This window comes from Grampus griseus (genome assembly GCF_964374135.1).
Source record: "Grampus griseus genome assembly, chromosome: 3".
NCBI classification, from domain to species: domain Eukaryota; kingdom Metazoa; phylum Chordata; class Mammalia; order Artiodactyla; family Delphinidae; genus Grampus; species Grampus griseus.
This window is the reverse complement of record NC_139019.1, coordinates 113,687,767-113,707,902: the sequence shown is the minus strand read 5'-3', so window position 1 is coordinate 113,707,902 and position 20,136 is coordinate 113,687,767. Positions and strand designations below refer to the sequence as shown.

The window sequence follows — 20,136 nt, the reverse complement described above, 5'->3', positions numbered from 1 at the left end:
CATATGCCAGGCATTGTGCTCAGAACCTGCATCCTTGAATTCCTTCATCCATTTTGCCAAGTTGGTACTTATTTTTGTCTTCATTCTAAAAGTGAGAGAACTGAGGCAGAGAGAGGAGTCAGTCATTTGCTTGTATATCTAGTAAGTGGCAGCCATGATTCAAACCCAGGACCGTCGAGCTCCAAAGCTTATGTTTTTTGTCAGTACCATGTTTTGGCCTCGTCGTTCTATCCATTCATTCCTTGTCATTTAACAAAAAGGTACTGAGTACCTACTATGTGCCAGGCCTGTGTTAGGCCCTGAGGCTACAGAGGTAAACAAGAGACCCTATTCCTACCCTCAAGAAAAATCAAGTTCACTGCAGAGTGGGATGTGAAAAACATTTTTTGTTGTTGTTGTTATTCAAAAATACTTTTAAGGCATGCATACTCTGAAAAAACTCTCCTAGATTCTCCTGCCACACATGACTTCTTCCTTCTCTGAAGGAGGGAAGATGTGGCCTCTTTTGCAGCAAATACCACATACTCTTTGGAAAAGTGCTGTATTGTTCAGCCATGTGGTTTTGTGTGTGTTTGTGTGTGTGTGTGTGTGTATAACACGGATAGTCCATTGCCTGTTTCCTCCTAGAATACAGCCCTTTCTATAAGTCCCAGACAAGAGATTTTTATTTATAAGCTCAAATCTGTTTGAGACAGAGGCAGCAACCTCACTGGTATTTGGGCATATCCAGGTGTCAGTGGTGTTTCTCTGGGCATGCCTTGTTTCTGTGTTGGAAGCACCACCACTTTTTTGCTTGTGTTGGAAGCGTAATTCTCATCTCCTGCATCTCCTGGTGGCCACAGAATTACAGTGGTTAAGAGCATAGATTTGGGAATGACAGCATTCTAAGCTCATTTCCGGGCTGGCTACTTTCTAGCTATGTGACCTTGGCAAGTTACTTGACCTTTCTGAATCTGGGCTTCCTTAGCTGTAAAATGGATTTAATGAAAGCACTTACCCCTTTCCTCTTTACCATTTGCTGGGATACATCCGTTAGTAATTCTTGCAGAGAGGGTTTACCAGTGGTTAAGCTTTGCTAATCCTTTGCTTAGGACGTTTGGTGTGTATTTCATTTTGTGAGAGGTCAGTAAGATGGAGGGGTGTAAGGTACGTAGTCCAATGTCACATAATGACAACCAGCCTTACAATTACTAAAACAATTATGGTAAGAGGTATATTATTGTCTGATTCATTCTGGAAGGTCAGCCAGAAAACCCTCAATTTGCATGCTCCTGAGAAAAAGTAGCTCACTCCAGGGGCCCTGCCCACTTTCTTGTTCTGCCCTTTGGAGTTTCTTCCCGAGGAAGCCTGCTGCCCGCTTTGTGATTCACAGCACGTGAGGACTTGGAAGAAGATGGCATTCCTGATGATAGGTACCCTTCATTCACTGGAAAAACAGCTCAAAGAGGAGGCTTTGACTGAGGGGCGTGCCCACTCTGTCATCAGGATTTGGGCGGTGGTCTGCACCGGCGAGAGGCTCTACAATGGTGGTGGCTGTAGTTGTGGGTCTAGCCTTCCCCCTCCCTCCCTCTGGGAGGCCGAATTACTCAGCCCGTACCAGCCCAGTGCACACCTCTTCTTAGAGTCCTGGACCCCTTCCCAGATGAAACATCTGTCCTTCCTCCTTATACTTTAGGGGTCGCCTCTGACCAGGGGGGCCATGTTGACAATTCTATTTATTCATCCATCAGGGAAGTAATGTTTCTCTCTGTGAAACATCTGCAAGCAATCCCATCAGCCAGTCTGGCCTCTGCAGCAGCTCGAGAGGTAAATCCCGCCCGCCAGACAGTCAGGAGCGCACACACGTGGAGAGGCAGCGGGGTCGGCCTGGGGCTGCTCGTACGGCTACAGATTTGGGCTGTCTTTGCAAGCGGACCGAGACAGGAGGACAGTAAGCGCATCCGCGGGAGAATTTCATTAGCTTTCTTCGCCCTCGGAGGTGGAGTGAGTGGAGAAGCGGTTTGACACGTGGGTCTGTGGCTACACAGTGTCAGGGCGGCTGGACAAGCAACTTCATTGGGGGACCACGTGGGGCACCTCCCCCCAAGCCCTGCTGGAACGCTCCCCCTTTATTAGAATGGCATTTGGGTTTGTAGCTGGTTTCACTGAGAGGCTTCAACTAAACTCACATTCCCTTTGGAGGATTCTCTTTGGACGTTCTCTGTTTCATCTTTTCCTGCTGTTGAGCAGTATTGAGCAGGGTTGGGAGAGGGTAAATTCTTGGAAGCTTGTTCGTCTTTTAGGTGCTCCAAGGGGGCCATTTATACACTTAAGAGCAGTGTGAAGGCAGCCTGGAGTCACGAAGCCTTCTCTCAAATGACTTTTTCTTAATATTCTAATTTATTGTTGATATCAGAGTAGTTGATGCTCGTTACAGAAAACACTGAGAGTGTAGACAAGCAAAAAGAAACAGGAAATAGGCGATGGTCACATAATCTAAAAGCAGGAATTAAAATATTCCAGCACAGGCTTCCCTGGTGGTGCCGTGGTTGAGAGTCCGCCTGCCGATGCAGGGGACACGGGTTCGTGCCCTGGTCTGGGAAGATCCCACATGCAGCAGAGCGGCTAGGCCCGTGAGCCATGGCCGCTGAGCCTGCTCATCCGGAGCCTGTGCTCCGCAACAGGAAAGGCCACAACAGTGAGAGGCCCGAGTACCAAAAAAAAAAAAAAAAAAACCAAAAGTAAAAACTTTGATCTTCAAAAGACACTGTTAGACTAATAAAAGGACAGGCCACACTGGGAGAAAATATTTGCAAAACATATGCCCAACAAAAGGTTTGTTTCTAGAATATGTAATGAAAGCATATGTCTATATAAAGACTCACTCACAAATGTTCATAGCAGCTTTACTTGTAATAACTGGAGGCTGGAAACAACCCAAATGTCCATCAACAGGTGAACAGATAGCAAGTTGTGGTATATTCATTGCAATGGATTAATACTCAACAGTTAAAAAAGAATAAGCTATTGATACATGCAGTAACATGGACGAATCTTATAATAATTATGCTGAGTGAGAGAAGACAAAAATGTATATTGTATGAGTTTCATTTACATGAAATTTTAGTGGGTATAAGCTAACCTATGGTGACAGAAAACAGATCTTTGTCTCGGGGAGCAGGTCATTGGGATGCCTGAGCATTCTTTAATGCTTGATATTACAAAATGGACCTTGGGGTAACAGTTAAGTCAGACTCTGCTCTTAGATGCCAAAGGTCCTATTGGCAAATGGCTTTGTTTGGGGAAGAAGAGTTTTTAATGCAGCAATGTGTTACTCTTTCTGACTTAAGTTTTAAAAATATTCTCTTAGCTCTTCTTAAAGAAAATACCCTCTTAGGGGGTGATTTATGGAAAAAATGGACAGAAGCTCACACTACCTGCAGAGGGATCTGCTCTTAGGAATTCGCTGCCGGGGGGATGGCTCGTTCTGATTTATTGTTCTGGGTGGGCGAGAGATGGGGAGGGCTTCTCCCTACAGAGCGCTGAACATCGATTTTACCTCTCTGTTGCCATTGATTTTCATTTGGAGAATGGAAAATTGAAGCATTTGTTTTAAGCCTTCCAGATAAGCTACATTCTCAAATTCTGCACGTGCATTGTGACTGGGAGGAAAGGATGTCAGGATGGGACTTTCGGTGTCTGTGTGTGCCCTTGGAAGCCTTCTGGGAGCAGTGGGAACTAATCTGTTTTTAAATAAGGAGCCAACAGCTGGTCTTCCCAATGGGCCAGGCCTTCTAACGTAATGGCCCTTTATCTCTACTTCCTAATTATCTGGAATAACAACGAATTCTCTGCACCAGTGAAGAATTCAGATCCAGTCGAGGCTGGCAGTGCAGTAGACCAGTCGGAGAGCTCTCAGTCTTTTATGTGAACGTGAAAAAAGGAATCAAGGTGTCTGAGGTCAGAGAGAATTACATCACAGAATGTGCCTCAAATACGAAACTCTCAGAGGATATTTGAAAGGATGACGGTTATTTCATCTCAGTTTTGTTTTACAACAAAGCACTGCCTCCTGCTATAGAGGCTTTGAACAGGTCGATTATACACATACGCCTGTCTCAGTTTGGGCCACGTGGAAGGTGGGTGAGTCCTAGGCTTTCTGGTGCTTCGCAATTCAAGGCGTTGTTTCCAATTACCAAGCAAAATGTGATAATGCGCACATCCCTTGCTACGATTTTATATGTGTATAGCTCATCCCCTTTCTCCAAGGGGCCTTTGAATTGCCTTGCGTTCTGTGCTAACCTCGAGGGATCTTCGTTTGCCACCTTCTCTGGGTAACGTGCTAATGAGGGCTTGGTGCTATTTCTAGGCTCTTTGTGGAATTAGTGCAGCTGAGTTTTCAGTTTGGGCCAACTTCTGAGTCAGTCACCTTTCTAAACAGAGAAACCACCACTGTGGTCTGTTGTATTGCAAATACCTACCACTGGGCACTGAGGAAAACATAGGGAGAGTGGTTGGTTCCAGAGCTGCCACTCACTGACCACCTACCATGTTAGGCTCACTTAGCAGAAGCATCCTTGCTGATTTCCCACAGCAGTCTGTAGGTCTGTATTATGATCCCCATTTTACAGATGGGACTACTGAGGTTCCATAAGGAATTCCCTTGATTGCACAGGGCCGTAAGGGGTAGGTTTGGAACCAGGATGGAGGGATGCCATACAGCCTCCTCTGCTGCAGAGCTATGGGTATGAGCTCTCCCTGGCTACTTTTGCCTGCAGTGCTGCACCAGCCCACCAGCCAATCTGTTCCTGATCCTAGATGCCCGTGACACATAGGCCTGGGACCGTCTCTCCTAACTCTTGCCCCTTACAGAGCGATTGGTGAGGGCCCGGGTATTAACCCCATTTCTTCCTTTCTGTGCCAAAAGCAATAATTCTGGATGCACTATTTCCCTTTGTGGTTTTTCCAAAAGCAGTCATTCAAACCACATGTCACTTAAACATAGAGATATTTAATTACTTTGAACCGCAGCCTTTTTTTTTTTTTTTTTAAAGAACAGAAGGACTCTATGCCTCTGCCCATGAGGACCCAGCTGCTTCTGAGGCCTTCACTGAGCAAGGTTTCACAGCTCAAGCAAGCCAGTTACCTACTCTCTGCCTTTATTTTCCTCTCTGAAGCTGAGGGTGTTGATTAGACGAGCTTGAGGACCAAAGCAGCAGAGAGTAGAAAACAATTCATAATGGAGATGTGAATAATTGTGTGGAATTTGTAGTCCCCTGGAGCAGGGGAGAGGAGTGAGAAGCAGATCTTACATTGGAAGGCGAATTCACTAGGCAAGTTTTATAAATGCATTTAAAATATATTAAAATCACGACTGCCAGTGAAATGTCCCAGACTCATATCTTGCCCTGCCTTGGTTTCCTTTAATTTTTTTTTTTTAATACCACACTTCCGGTGCCAAAGCAGTGTTACGTCTGAAGACAAGAGTGGATGAGGGCAGGGTTACCTGGCGAGGCCTCCTGGTCTGTCTCGTGGCCTTCTGCCTGGCTGGGCAGTTTCTGGGTGAGTCTCTCTAGGATCAGAGCCTCTGCCCTGCTAGCATCCTCTCCAGCATCCTCCGCCAGTCTGCCATCTCTGCCTCCTGGGCTGCGCTGCTGGAGCGGGGCCTCCTTCCAGAGGGGGCAGTTCAGTTTCTAATGGACCCCAAAGCACTGGATCCTTGTCTTTTTTTTTTTTTTTTTTGAACCAGGTACTATCTGGAGGAGATGGAGAATGTTTTGTGGTGGAATCCTCAGAAGGTGCCTGTGCCCAGATGCAAAGCTGCTGGAGGGCTAGTGAGCCAAGCATCTGGGGAGACGGGAGTGGCTGTTGACAGGGACTGATCGAACGCCGCTCTCATTTCCTCCCCGTCTCTGTTAGAAAGCGTTAAGTGTACCACCCTGCTCTGTGGTTCTGCCCCAGATCACTGGGTTGCTGTTGCTGTGCTTCCTGGTGCCCCTGCATGTTAAGGAATGCACGGAGTGGCATGTTTTATGCATCAAATTGAAATGGATTAGAAAAAGGAGGTTAAGGGGGGTGTGCAGGTTTTGGAGAGGTCATTGTGAGGCATGATTTCCACCAGGGCTCAAGGCTTGCTGGGTGGCGCACAGGTGTGAATCGTTTTATGAGCACACCTGCCCTTAAGCATAAGGAAGCAGACAAGCTCAAGTCCCCTGCAACTCCCCGAAGTTGTGTGTTGCCTGCACATTCTGGGCCACTTTCCAGGACCCAGGGAGAGCAGTGTCCTGGTGTCCAGGGGAGCAAGGCCGGTGTGGCCTCGGGACACACCATCTTCTTTTACAGAAGTGATCTGATTGATTTTTCCCCTTTCACTTACTTCTGTTTTAATTTTCTTAAACTTCTTTCCTTCACCTTTGTTATTATTAAATCTACTGTGGCTCGCTTGCTGCTCTGCCGAAACTCATCAAGATCCCAACTCACGGGTTTCCAGTTTAGACATTTTGCATCAGATTAATTCAACCAATGAACCGTGAAAGACATTCTTTATGGATATCAGGCGCCAGAGTAGGGCCTATCTGGGGCACCGACCATGAGGATTCTGGGGCCAGAAAATGGACTCGGGATGATTTAGATGGGCATCCGAGGCTCTCTTTAGGTGTACTTTTGTTTTAAATAGCATGCTCTCAAGCTAATATCCTGTCTTTAATGTTCCTCACAGAGGGGATGGGCAGCTGGCAAGGCCTTCCATGAACAGAGGGACAGGAGAGATGAAAGTTAATTAGTCTGGGGACCTTGGTACCTTTCCAAGGTGCACTCTTAAGTGATGTTGTTCATGGGTACACACTGAAATGAATGTGGCTGTCTTACTGAAGAGTGAAAGGCCCCTCTTCCGGACTGTCTTTTCCATGGTCCTGCTGCAGCCGGGTTGCTGGGGTGTCCTGCTTCCCATTTACCTGACATGAGAGAGGAGGCTCTGGCTCAAACCTCCATGGCTATGAGGATTCCCAAGTGGAGGGCAAAGTGTCGGGGTTCCCCTCCGGCCTGGAACTAGTGTCCTTCTCTTGGCGGGTACCAGGGAGGCCATCTGTGAAAGTGATGGTGATGAAGGGCTTTTGGGCTTGAGTCCATCCCGTCATCACATTGGCAGGACTGGTTCTCAGAAAGGGACTCCCATGCACTGGTAATGGTGGGTTAAATGTCATTCATTCAGACTCCACGAAGTTGGGGTCTGTGATCATTTCTTAAACAAGTGTTTATGGTGCTTTCCACTTGCCAGACACTGCTGTGTGTTTGGAATTCTGTGATGAATGGACACAGTCTACCCTTGTGGAGATTAAAGTCTGTTGGAAAAGACGGGTATAAAGAAAGTATCATATAAATTGTGCTATGCGTTAAGTAGGATAAGAGCAGGATGCCATAAGAGAGGGTCACTTTAGGTTGGTTGAAGGGGGTGAAAGGTGAAAGGTGCCAGGTGGGGAGAAGGTACAGAGTAAGGAGAAGTGGGTTTTTTTAATCTTTATTGGAGTATAATTGCTTCACAATACTGTGTTAGTTTCTGTTGCACAGCAAAGTGAATCAGCCATATGCATACACATGTCCCCATATCCCCTCCCTCTTGAGCCTCCCTCCTATCCCACCCCTCTAGGTCATCGCCAAGCACCGAGCTGATCTCCCTGTGCTATGCTGCTGCTTCCCACCAGCCAACTATTTTACGTTCGGTAGTGTGTATACGGTAGATGCTACTCTCACTTCGCCCTCCCACCCCATGTCCTCAAGTCCATCTCCTATGTCTGCCTCTTTATTCCTGCTCTCCAACTAGGTTCATCAGAACCTTTTTTTTTTTTTAGATTCCATATATATGTGTTAGCATATGGTATTTGTTTTTCTCTTTCTGTCTTACTTCACTCTGTGTGACAGACTCTAGGTCCATCCACCTCACTACAGATAACTCAATTTCGTTTCTTTTTATGGCTGAGTAATATTCCATTGTATATATGTGCCACATCTTTTTTATCCATTCATCTGTCGATGGACATTTAGGTTGCTTCCATGTCCTGGCTATTGTAAATAGAGCTGCAATAAACAGTGTGGTACATGACTCTTTTTGAATTATGGTTTTCTCAGGATATATGCCCAGTAGTGGGGTTGCTGGGTCGTATGGTAGTTCTATTTTTAGTTTTTTAAGGAACCTCCATACTGTTCTCCATAGTGGCTGTATCAATTTACATTCCCACCAACAGTGCCATCTGGGGAGAAGGTACAGAGTAGGGAGAAGTGTTCTTGGAGCTGGGGAACAGCCTTTGCAAAGGCCCTGGTTCAGGGAAGGGAAAGGGTCTTGGTGTCCTAAAGGAAGTGAGAGGAGAGAGGCCTGAGCTGCAGAAAGGCAGTGATGGAGGGGACCTGGCTGCATGAGGCCAGAGAGGGAGGCAGGGCCCAACGCTACAGTCTTGAAGGCCATGGAGGGGGTCGGCTCTCAGGCCAGGTGTGAAAGGAAGTTTTATGTGGCTTTAAGCCAGAGAGTGACATAAAAGTGTGGCTTAGGATGGACTGAATTTTTTTATTACTTTTGGATTATAGTTTATTGCAAAAGCTTTTAAGAAAGCATCAGAATAAAACAATTGTCCATGAATTGAAGAAGATTTAAAATGACCACTGTTAAAGATCTGGTAAGAGTTTTTTATAATATAGTCGACAAGAAAATGTGGACCGAATTTTCTTGAATTCTTTTTCTTAAAACCAGGTTGTGTGCTATGTGAGAGGAGCTGGAGGGCTCTGGGTGTGAGTGTGTGTGTGTGTGCACGCGCACGCACGTTCACACACGTTCATGCACACATGCGCTCACAGGACCATCCTAAAGCTCCCCTCATTGGAGCTGGTAGCCTAGTAGAGGGGACTAGGGACACAGGTGCCTACAGTCTAGGCTAGGAAGTCAAAAGTCCCATGAACTAAAGTTAAAACTCCAAGAAGGCAGCAGCCACTTCCCCCTGTAGTTGGGGCTGGGCCATGGGTAGAAGGCAGGGAAGGGGCAGCATGGACCAGTGGTATTTACTAGTATCCCTAGTAGTTTAAGAGCATGTAAGGACTCTGGCTCAGACGCTGTGTGACTTGCTCAATCCTGCACAGCCTTTATGTGGCAGAGATGGGGGACCAGGGCAAGGCTGCCCAAAGCCCGGCTTCTGTGTAAGGGCCACTTTGCCTTCCAGACACTTTCCTACATGGAATCTGCATTTTCTTATCAGAGGATGACTTTAAAGTAATGCTGGAACATAGTAGGTGTCCAGTGAAAGGTAGTCTCCTATCTGAGCCTCCAGTCGCTCAAGGAACCATCAGGTGGGGTGATGATCCTTGCCAGCTCACGTGAGCTCACATCTAGTGAGTTCCCTGCCACAGAGCACATCCCACCCCCCACCCCGATCATGCTCATCCCACTTACTTGTAATACCTAGTTCCCTCTGGAGTATAACTCCAGGTCTTGGCACTCTGCAGGTATTCACATTACAGCACTTCTGGTGGGTATTTTGGCCTCATTGGCCCCCTAGTTCCATTTTGGAGAATCTATCTCATGGAAGCCAATAGAGATACACGTAAAGATCTGTATTCCAGGATGTTCAGTGCCCTTGACTACAGTGTTAAAGAAATAGAAACAGCCTCCTCATGGTCCGTCATAGAAGAATGCTTACACACACCAGAGTGTGCTTTCTGTAGAATCCCCTTCCTCTAGGTGACCTCTGCGTTAACTCTTGCGGTATTGGCAGCCTCCTCCCCAACCTCCTGAGATGGAACCTCTGTGGGACAGCTCTCACTGTGTTGAGAGATCTCCCTTATGCTGACTCAGAAGGTTTTCTCTTGGTAACTTCTAGACATTGGTCCAGGTTCTACTCTGGAATAGCATTAGGGCACAGGGTTACTGCTCCCTGTGCCAACACATTCTTGAGTATCTTGTCTGTGCATAGGAGCAGCTGGGTACCTGAATGAGCATAGTCCAAAGTAGCCAATGATAAAGAGCTGCAGGGCACGAACAAGGGACTGGGAACATAGGACAGACATGCTTCAGGGAAGGGGCGGGGCTGTCTGAGACATCTTCTGCGAGGAGTAGCCTTGGAGCTGGCCCTTGGGAAAGGGTGGGAGGAACCTGGCCGGAGAAGGTAAGTGTTGGAGAAAACACAAGACCAAGGGAGCTAGGCTTCATTCTTGGCCGCCCACCCAGAAAATTCCCTACCAGTGAAGGCCACAGAGACGAGAAGGAACTTGTCAAGGGTTCTAGCTTCTCTCCTCTGACCTTGACTGTGAAGAAAACTTCCAGAGCAGGAGAAAGTTATGATGCAGATGTGGCCATGCCTGTGTTCTGCGGCACTGGTGGTGGTGAATGGTGCCACGTTGATGGTTTGGGGATGATGGTGTTCAGCTGGATCTCCTTGGACCCGTGTCTCTGTCAGCTTCCAGCCTGTCTCTGGGCCCGTCCTGCAAAGGCGGTATCCCCGATGCCATCTACCCACCTCTGCTTCATTTTGCCGACCTGTTCTTCCTAAAGTGGATCAGATGCAGCCCTCCTAGGATGGGGTTGCTTTGCTGCTGGTGACTAGAAAACAAACGTGGCTATTTTTTCTCTCATACGCATGTCCCATTATAATTAACTGCCCCTCAGGAACGCAAGCACGTATTTTCTGAGATGATAGCAGCAGAGCCCATGTTAGAATTCCACTCACCCTCTTGTGCACACCTGAGCTCACACACACTTAGCTGGAAGTCGTGGTAGCAAAACCCTCAGTACTTCTGGCCCCTCCCGAGAAGAGGCAGGATTATGGACACTCAGAGAGGGAGGCAAAGGAAATTCTTGGCCCTGGGCTTTCATTTGATTGTTTTCCAATGAGCGTATCCATTGCTAAAGATTTCCTCGAAGGTCTCGGGGCTAGAAAGGGCCCTTGCTTTCTTGGACCAGCAAACAAAGGCAATCAGTAAGCAAGAAATCAAATGGGAATGCCAAAGGCCAGTGGGTAATGGTAACAGTTCCTCTCCTGCCCCCTTTTAGGAAGAAAAGGAATTTTACAACAGTACTCCGCTATCCGTTATCCTAAGGGAATAAAGAAAGCCCAGCCGTTCACTTACATTTTCCCTAATAGCTGCTGTTACACTGCTGGCTTGGCACTTTTCACTAACAAAGCAGAATCTTAGCTGGGGCCTGTAAGTGTGTGTGGGTTTTGCCTGCAGGCCCCAGTGGCCGAGCTCTTTAACAAGCTGAACTTTGAGTTAAAACTCCACCCTCGCTGCCTCATAGAGCCCCTTGGTGCCAGTGGCCGTGCTCTGTCGTTGCCTCAGTGGAAGGTGACTGCAGACACAGAGTCTCAGGCCACTTAGTGGAATTTACATAATCACATCAGCCTGCTAATCTTCACGATCTGATGTGGGTACGCTGAGGGCACTGTGAGTTTAGGTGAGAACTGGGTTGGATTAGGATCCCTGGACATGTCTATTTGGTTTCAAGTATAAGGAAACCTTGATTCAAGTAATGTCCAGAAATGTGAGGAACACCAGAGATCTGGGTTTGTAATTCGGCAAGTTCCTTTCCTTCTTGTCTTTTGGTCACACAAATTGCTTCTGACGCTCTTAAATGTAGAATGGTGATGGGGGTCCTGAAATTAATAGCACGTAGAAATTTGCCACGTAGAAATTTTCTTGGATAAGTTAGCGTTCTCAGGGAACCTTTACCTTTTCAGGATGTAGGAATAAAAACAGTTAAAGTAACACCTACCCCAAATAAATTCAGCCATACAGAGTAATTAAATATCATTATGCTAATTAATAATCGTTACATGTGATGTGTGTTATAGGAAGTACATTTAACACAAATCTAGCATTATCTTTGAATTCTTTGCCCAATTTCTGGCACATAGTAGGTATATAATAAACGTTTACTGAAAAAGTAGACTGTCTCTCGGATCCTAACCACCTTTGGAATACTCATACCTTCAGTTTTGATGGCTTTGCTTAAACAGGCCCTCAAAATGCAGTCATGTAGAAACTTAGTTCAGATAGATCTGACCCCTTGTTCTTCACTGAAGCCTTTGCGGACTGGTCAGGAGGCTTTTACCTAGATAAACTCCCTTTTTTCAGCCCTCCTTCCTGCACCTGGGAGATCTTTCTTCTGTTTCAATCACCTTGACTTTTTTAAACACTACTGGAGAAAGGGAATGTTGGCAGACGGGTAGGCTTGACAACATGCATTGCTTAAAAAATTCTGAAAATGCATTCCTTCTTTAGATTTTGAACAGATTAAACCAGGAATACGTGGTTGTAAGAGAGTCAAATACTAGACATATAGAGTAACAAAGTGGAGGTTCCCTTTCTCACACCCTCAGTCCCTCCTGGCTAAGGGAGTGTTTCCTGTGGTGTGTTCCCTCTTAAACATTTTCAGCTCTTTCACACATGCACGTACAGTGCTGTTGGAAGCTCTCCTCTGGCTATTGAATCTTGTCATCTATGAAGATTAGATGCTTTTCAGCTGCCTGAGCCATTACACAGCTCAGGTGAAAGGCAGGTCATGGAGGCTCAAGTTGAAATGAACTGCAGTCCAGAGGTTGCCATTCACATACACCCAGAGAGACGTTCCAGCTTTTGGAATTGCATCCATACCAGGCACATATCTGTTTGGTGGCCCTGGTTCTGCTCTAAAAACGTAAAAAATACGTACTTTTCCTATGGGTTTGAAGGTGCTTTAGAAAGCTGGCTTGGTGGTGGTTTGGAAGCATGCCTGGGGACTGATGGCTCTCTGCTAATTCTGGCACCTGCTTCTCTCTTCTGATGGATTGGAGCCTCGACCTGGCGTATGTCAAACCCTCAGCCTCCTTACCTGGGCCAAGCCAGATGGAGTGAAGACACACAAGGGTGCTGGCTTCCCTGTGAGTGACATGCCAGCTCGAATCAGTGCATCAGTAGATGCTCCACCCTGATGACCAGGGCCCACCTTGTGAGTCTGGGTCCTTCCATAAGTCTGCTTTGCTCACGAGGTCTCCTCGACTCGTACTCACTCCCAACACTCCCATGTTCTTCCCATGTTGCACTATCACTCCCCTCCTTCTTGGAGCTGCCGGGAGGAGTGAATGTGACAATTCATGTAAAGGGCCTGGAACATTGCGAGAGCTCAGAACATGGTCCTTATTGTTGCTGGTCGTAATAACAGTAGTATCAGCAGAATCATAAGTCCTCAGTAAATGTTTAGCTGCTATTATCATTATTATACATTTGCCCTTAAAAATTTCAAGCTTCTGTAAACAGCATGTGTTTATACCATGTGAGTGCCCAGTAGCCCTTAGAACACTCCGAGATGCACAATAGTTACTCCACGAAGGCTGGGCGTTCTTTCCTCAGTTCTCTAATAGACACCTGTTTATTAGGAAACTTGGACTCTCTTTGGACAGGATCTTGTGTCTGGGACCTTCTTCATTTGGAAAAGGAAGGAGACTCCTGAGCCCACGGGCACCAGGATGGAGCAAGTCTCATGTGGGAGCCTTTCTCTCTCACAAAACAGCTTTTGTAAATGACACAGGCCATTATGCTCCTCCTGTGTAATTTCATGACTTAGTATAATGACTCAGATAACCCTAACAATGGAGGAATTATAGCCTCATTTTACAGGACAGATTATTTCAGTGGTTAACTTGTTTTCGTTCCAATTAACATTCATTATTTTGTCTCTGGTTCAAAGTAGCCACCATATCAACTATCTGAGTATCTTCCATCCTTGTTTCAGAAGCAATTAGTTCTGATTTTGCAAACAAATTCAATCTCGGTTTCCAATGGGCAGTTTGACGTTAACATGAAAGTAAACTGCAGTAATGCTGGCTGCCAGCAAACAGACACTGTGATTAATGGAGAGGGTTTGTTCCTCGGTGGGTTCTCCAGGCCTCTGAGCTGACAGGTCTGCCGTAGAGATTTGATGAGAGAGCAGAGACAGGACAGAGAAGAAGGGACTGGGACTGGTTATGTAGGCCTCTGTTTTTTCCTTCCATTAAATGGAGTAATGGCAGCATCTACTGCCGGGGTGTTGTTGTGGGCGAGGAGACAGGGAGATGTGTTCAGGGCATTTAGACTGGAGTGGAGCAGTCACAGGAAGGAACTGGGATGCAGCTGCTACTATCTGTGACCTGGAATTGCTTTTCTCTTTTACCAGCTGTTCATATGCAGAGTAAAACAGTTCTGTCAAAAGTTATGCAAACACGTTAGAATGCACAGTGTATTAAATAAAATGAAGGGGTCTTGTCTTCTTCAATAACTGAAGAAAGGACTTCCCTGGTGGCGCAGTGGTTAAGAATCCACCTGCCAAGGCAGGGGACACGGGTTCAAGCCCTAGTCCGGGAAGATCCCACATGCCGCAGAGCAACTAAGCCCGGGCGCCACAGCTACTGAGCCCACAAGCCACAACTACTGAAGCCTGTGTGCCTAGGGCCTGTGCTCCACAACAAGAGAAGCCACCGTAGTGAGAAGCCCGTGCACTGCAACAAAGACCCAAAGCAGCCAAAAATAAATAAATAAAAATTTGAAAAAACTGTCAGCAGTTCTATACAGCTGCAGCTCCTTCCCCCACTGCATCTTTCAAATATTTTTGATACACTTTGTTGAATTTCATCCTGTGGGATTGATGTCAGGAAATTTACACCTGCATTTGTATTGATTGCTGGAAAAAAGTTCTCTAGAAGTCTTTGTTCGGACACTTTTACTGTGGGCCCTGATTATGGCCCTACCTCTGCCCATGCTCGTGTGAAATACTGGGTCACAACTCATGTCATCAAAGATTCCCTTGCTCGTCAGCTGGGAAAGTGGCAGGATTTGGGACTTGCCTTGATTGGTGAGGGTCTCTGAGTGAAGAGTGGCAGGGGCCAGTGGGAAGCAAGAGCAGGAAATGCTGACGTGTGGACTTGAGGGTTAAGGTTGACGTTTCCAGGAACTAGGACAGGAAAGAGCAGTCATGATCTGGTCTGGCTTGCCTGTAGCTATTGCCATCTTATAAGAATGTGGTCGTCATCCACCATGCTGCCAGTGGTGAGTTGCTCTTGTAAATAAAATGAATATTAATAAATGCATTTGCATAGTGTACCTTATAGAAATCCTCTGAGTGGTGTTCCAAAAAGTAGTTTTAGAACAAGTATCAACATGTGATTCTGTGCAGTGCTGTTAACTTGCTAGAAGATGCAAATAACACATTACTTGAATACGACCCAATCATGTTTGCTGGTAATTTCTAGTATTTGAATTTTTCACTTTAAGCTACATTTCCTTATGAATACTACTAAACTTAATATTTCCTATTTGTTTTAAAAATAACACGTCAATACAGTATTGAGAAGAAGACAGAAAAACTTATTATTTCAGCAGTTCTCAAGAGTTCTTGAGAATTCTCATTTCTCGTTCCCGAGTTTGAAAATTACTCTCAGTTGGGAATTTGGAAGCTCTGTCTCGGAGGTCCTCCCCCAGCTTTGGAGACAATCTCACTTCAAGAGGATGGGGGTCCCTCAGCCCTCGGAAGCACGGGAGAGTCCTCCCTACCCACTTTTCTGCTGTCTTCAGACATATTTGCTAATTGTTTTTTTGCAAGTCTGAATTAGGATTTCTTAGTCGGTCGAATTCTTTAAACAACATGCAATTTTTGTCTTCTGGTTAGTGCTAATAATTTCCAGAAATAAAAGGAGAAAGTTCTAAAAGTCCAAATTAATAAATTCACTTATTTCACTGAGCACACCCATGTGTTAAGGGTCAACCATGTTTCCAAGCACCAGGAGCACAAATGTGGTTAAGACGCAGTCACTACGCTTGAAGAGTGTACAGTCTATTGAGGAAGATAGAAACAAAATGAACTGCTTTGTGCTGTGGTGACAGTCACAGTTGGGTCTGAACGAGGTGTGTGTTGGGACAAATAATGTCATGGTTAATTCTGCTTGGGGTAGGGCTCCCAGGGGGAGGAGAAACTTCATGGAAAGCAGTCGATTTGCAGCTTAGACAAGGGGCAGATATTTGCTCTGTAGGTAGAAGGCGTTTACCAAGTCAATACAGACTTGAGTTTGCATGGCACATGTAAGGGGCTGATATGGCTGGCTGGAGATAGAATCAGTAGGACCTGAGTGATGGGGAGAAGTGGTGAGGGCAGGGAAGGGAGGTGTCCAGGATGGGCTCCAAGGCTTTCAGATTGGGTGTATGCCAGGTCCTATCTGAATCATAGTAGCGTCTTAACATTTGGTCCAGTCAAATCAAGGTGCTTGCTTGGAGACTAGTAGGGGAGCCTGAGCAGAAGTGATCACAGGACCATGCTGGGCTGAGAGTGCAGCCTGCATGCCTGTGGAAGGGCCCCTGGAGACTTCCTGGGGGAGGGGATTTTTGAACTGAGACTTGAAGGAGGCCTTATGAGGCAGAGAGGGTTGGAGGGGAGAAACGTGGGTAGGAATAAAGGTGTTTCAGATCTGGGAAAAACTCACACGTTGGCACAGGGGTACAGAGCCCTTTGGTGGCCTCTGGGAAGTAGCAAAGGGTGGCTGGAGAAAAGATATTTGACATTGGTGGTCAGTGTGTGTGTGTACATTGTGTGCATGGGGGTGTGTGCATGGGTGTGTATATGCGTGCACAGTGTGCGTGCATGGTGTGTGTGTGTGTGTGCATGATGTTTGTGCGTATGCACGTGCATAGGTGTGAGTGCGCATGGTGGGGTGTGTACATGGGGTATGTGTGTATGTGCATGCATAGGTATGTGTGTGTATACATGGATGTGTGTGTGGCGGGGAGGTTGGAGAGGGAAGCAGACAGACAGTGACCCAGTGAAGACAGGCTCCGTCAGTTTAACAGCAAAACTAGGTGTTCAGACGATGCCCTAGGAGGTGGGGAGAAGATGGAGAATTAAAGCATGGGAGTCGCATCACCAGATTTAGACCTAAGAATCATCACTCTGCTTCAAAAACATACATGCTGGGAATTTTGGTAAACTTAAAAAAAAAGGATCAAGAATAAGCAACTGAGCGAAAGCAATGCCGGTGATCTTCCGACTGTCTTTCTTCTCTCCATCTTGTCGGTTGGGATTTTCTGTGCCGTGCTGTGTGTAGGGTAGGAGGTGTGGCTGCCCCCAGTACCAGCCAGGCTGGGATGGAGTTAGGGCTCTGTGGCCAAAGGGAAGGCTGGCAGGACCTGCCTCCTGGACTAAATTGCTTGTGTCGCCCCAGTTGATGAATGTCTCTGACATCGGGAATAGCAATCCCATCAAGACACCTTCATCGGATTTCACTCTTCATTGACTCAAGAAGTGAAATATCTTAGAGCCAGAAAGCTTAGTCCCTTGCCTCGACTGGGTTGGTTATTTTTTATGGTTTGCCCTGAATTGTGGGGATTGAAATATACACACAATAACCAGGGAAGTTACGCCTCCTTGGGCTCACATATACTTGTACATTATTTTGTGTAATTTGGCCTCTGGACAGAGACTATAGGTTTGGGTGCCGTCTCCGCTAGGGTCCTAGTGGGGTAAGGAACACCTGGGTTTGCCTGGATATAATAGGTATGTTTGTCTCATTAGAATTGGGAAAACTCAGAATGGCTTGGCCTTTGTACCTCTAGTCCCCCAGGTATCCCAGGAGAAGTCAGACGTGGTTCCTCCTGGGCATAATCCATGACCACCTGGCATCAGGTATGAGAGAGAGCTTTCTCCACTGCAGGTGCAGAGTCAAGGACAGTGTTTCACGGGGCTTTTATTTATAAAACTGAGCCCTGATGGTGAAAATAGAGATGCCAAAACAGGGGAATTAAAATGGTCCTAGAGCAATGCAGTCATTTGCAGGATAACTTCAACCTGACGGATACATATGGAGGAACTTGGCCATATTTCTTTGTGACACTGGGCAGTTCACTTCTGCTATGTGTGTCCAATTCCTCATTTATAAAATAAAGTTCTTAGACTAGATTCATTTTAAGGTATTTTCTGGCTCAGGTAGTCTGTGATTAACTGCTAGTAACCGCTGCAGTGGTCAGCACGTAGGGTACCACCCACTCACCCCATAAGGAGATATCGAGCATCCTTGATGCACCAGGCCCACTAGGAAGCACTGGCCAGCTTCACCTCTTTGCCTCCCCTTAACGCGCTTGATAGTGAAGTTCAGGTCCAGAGACAGGGATAACCCACCACTAGCTGGTGATTAATAGGGAGTTCTCTATCTTTTCCTCAAAGCCAGTGGCTCAGTGCTCACTTCTCCCTTGTCTGCCTTTGGCTGAGCTCCTTCAGGCTTCCTTCCTCTGGGGCATCACTGCACACGGTTATGCCTGCTCCAGCAAAGCTGCCCACTCTTTGGACTTCATTGCCGCTTTCTGGGAACTCAAAACAAGAATTGCTTCGGTTGTGGCAACGCACGCTGGGGACAGACCCAGGAGAAGGGCTGCCAGACGCTAGAACTGCTGCCTGTATTTGCTGATTCATTATCGGCATCAGACAGTCTGCTCTGCGAATGATGATAAATGTGTGGTGTTCTTCTGAAGGAATCACGTCCTCTGAGTTAACCCTGTGCCAACAGCCGGCTTGTCCGCTGCATGACATCCCCTCCCCTACAGTCCCCTTTCCAGTAGTCCAGGACACACCTTGAAAGAAGAAAGTGTGTTTGGTTAATAGGAGACCCCATGTCCATGTGATTTAGAAATGCAAACAGTAGGTGTTTTTATTCCAGACAGAGAGGCAGGGACAAGGTGGGTAGCTGCTCTGGAAGCAGGGAGATGTTGGAGAGAGGAGCCCCAGTGACAAACATGCAGGTGCCCCAGCCAATGTTCAGGCTACTCATCTAGGTGGGACTGAGATGGGTTGAAGAGGAGTCATCCCTGGACACACTGCAGCTGTGTGAATGTTACCACGCACCTAGCCTCCCGTTATCTCCATCACTGTGGGCAAGGCTCTTTGCCAACTTGGCTTTAGTTGCTAACGTTAGGAAAATGAGTCACCTGGACCAGGCCATCTCCAAGTGCCCTCGTAGGAGTCCTCTACCAGTTCGTTGGTCAGACAGGCTCAGCCCTACAACCCGTCCAGCCTGTGATCCCTGACGGTTCCAAGTGTTGTGCTGTGGGCACGTGGTCCTCCTCTAGATGTCAGCCTCCAAGGCAGTTCCCCAAACAGACCTTCCTGCTCTTACTGCCTCCCCCACATCGCTGGGGCAGGTTTGAGGTAGGATAAGAACCAAGTTGGTGGGTGCCGTTTCTTTCTCACTTTCCTTCATTTGGAAGAGGGTAGGTTATGTCAGATGCCAAACCTCAATTCCTGAGGAGCTGGAGATCCATTCCACACCTGGCAGGAAAGATGTCCTCCTTGGGGCCCATGAGTTCTGGGGAGTTCAGCACCATTCCAAACCTAGGGCTTTAGAATTAAGTCATATTTCTATGGCAGTGGTACTTATACCTTCATCTTTTGGGGCAAATGATAATGATAACAGCAGGTACCAATTTTGTTGCTTCCTATTTTCCAGGCATTATACTGAGTCGTTTACATACATCAGCTCATATCAATCCTCATACCATCCCCTTGAAGGAGATACTATTCCCAGCGCCCCCCCAGCCCCATTTTACAGATAAGGAAACTGAGATTTACAGGGTGAGATATCCTGCTGCAATCACACTGTAAGAGGCAGAGCTGACTTTTGAACCTGTGTTTTCTGACTCTAGCGCCCGAATAAGCACCTTGCAGGACTGCCAGAGCAAAGCACTTCAAGGGCACAGTACCCGCCTGATTGATGGGCAGCTCACACTCACTTGTCCTCCACCCAGAACTCGCCCCTCAGCTGGGAGAGTGGCTCTCAGTGGTTTGCTGGGAAAGCAGCCTCAACTAAGAGAGAAAGGGAGGCCGTAACTGCGGGCCTTTATTTCGGTGGTTTATGATATGGTGATGGGGTTCCTTCTGTCGACATAAGCCATCCTAATAGCACCATTTATCATTATGACAAAGGTTAGGATGGGGGAGACTGGAGCTGGAATGAAAGAGTAGAATTATGATGATTTTAGCAGTTGAAAGTGACATCACCTCAGAACCGGGCTATCGAATGGCAAATTGAAAGCCGGACTGAAATTGGTTTAAAACGTATCCAGAGATGGTTTTCCACAGCTGTGATAAAGTCATTTGCTTGTGTTTGGAGATGCATTTCTATCTAGACTGTT

General features: G+C 46.8%; 1 protein-coding gene across 1 annotated transcript in view; it reads left to right on the top strand.

Annotated features, from left to right (window-relative positions):
- Positions 1-20,136, top strand: part of SPOCK1 (SPARC (osteonectin), cwcv and kazal like domains proteoglycan 1) — a gene marked incomplete at both ends in the record, with an annotated part of 555,003 nt that overhangs the window by 393,539 nt on the left and 141,328 nt on the right. The window lies entirely within an intron of this gene.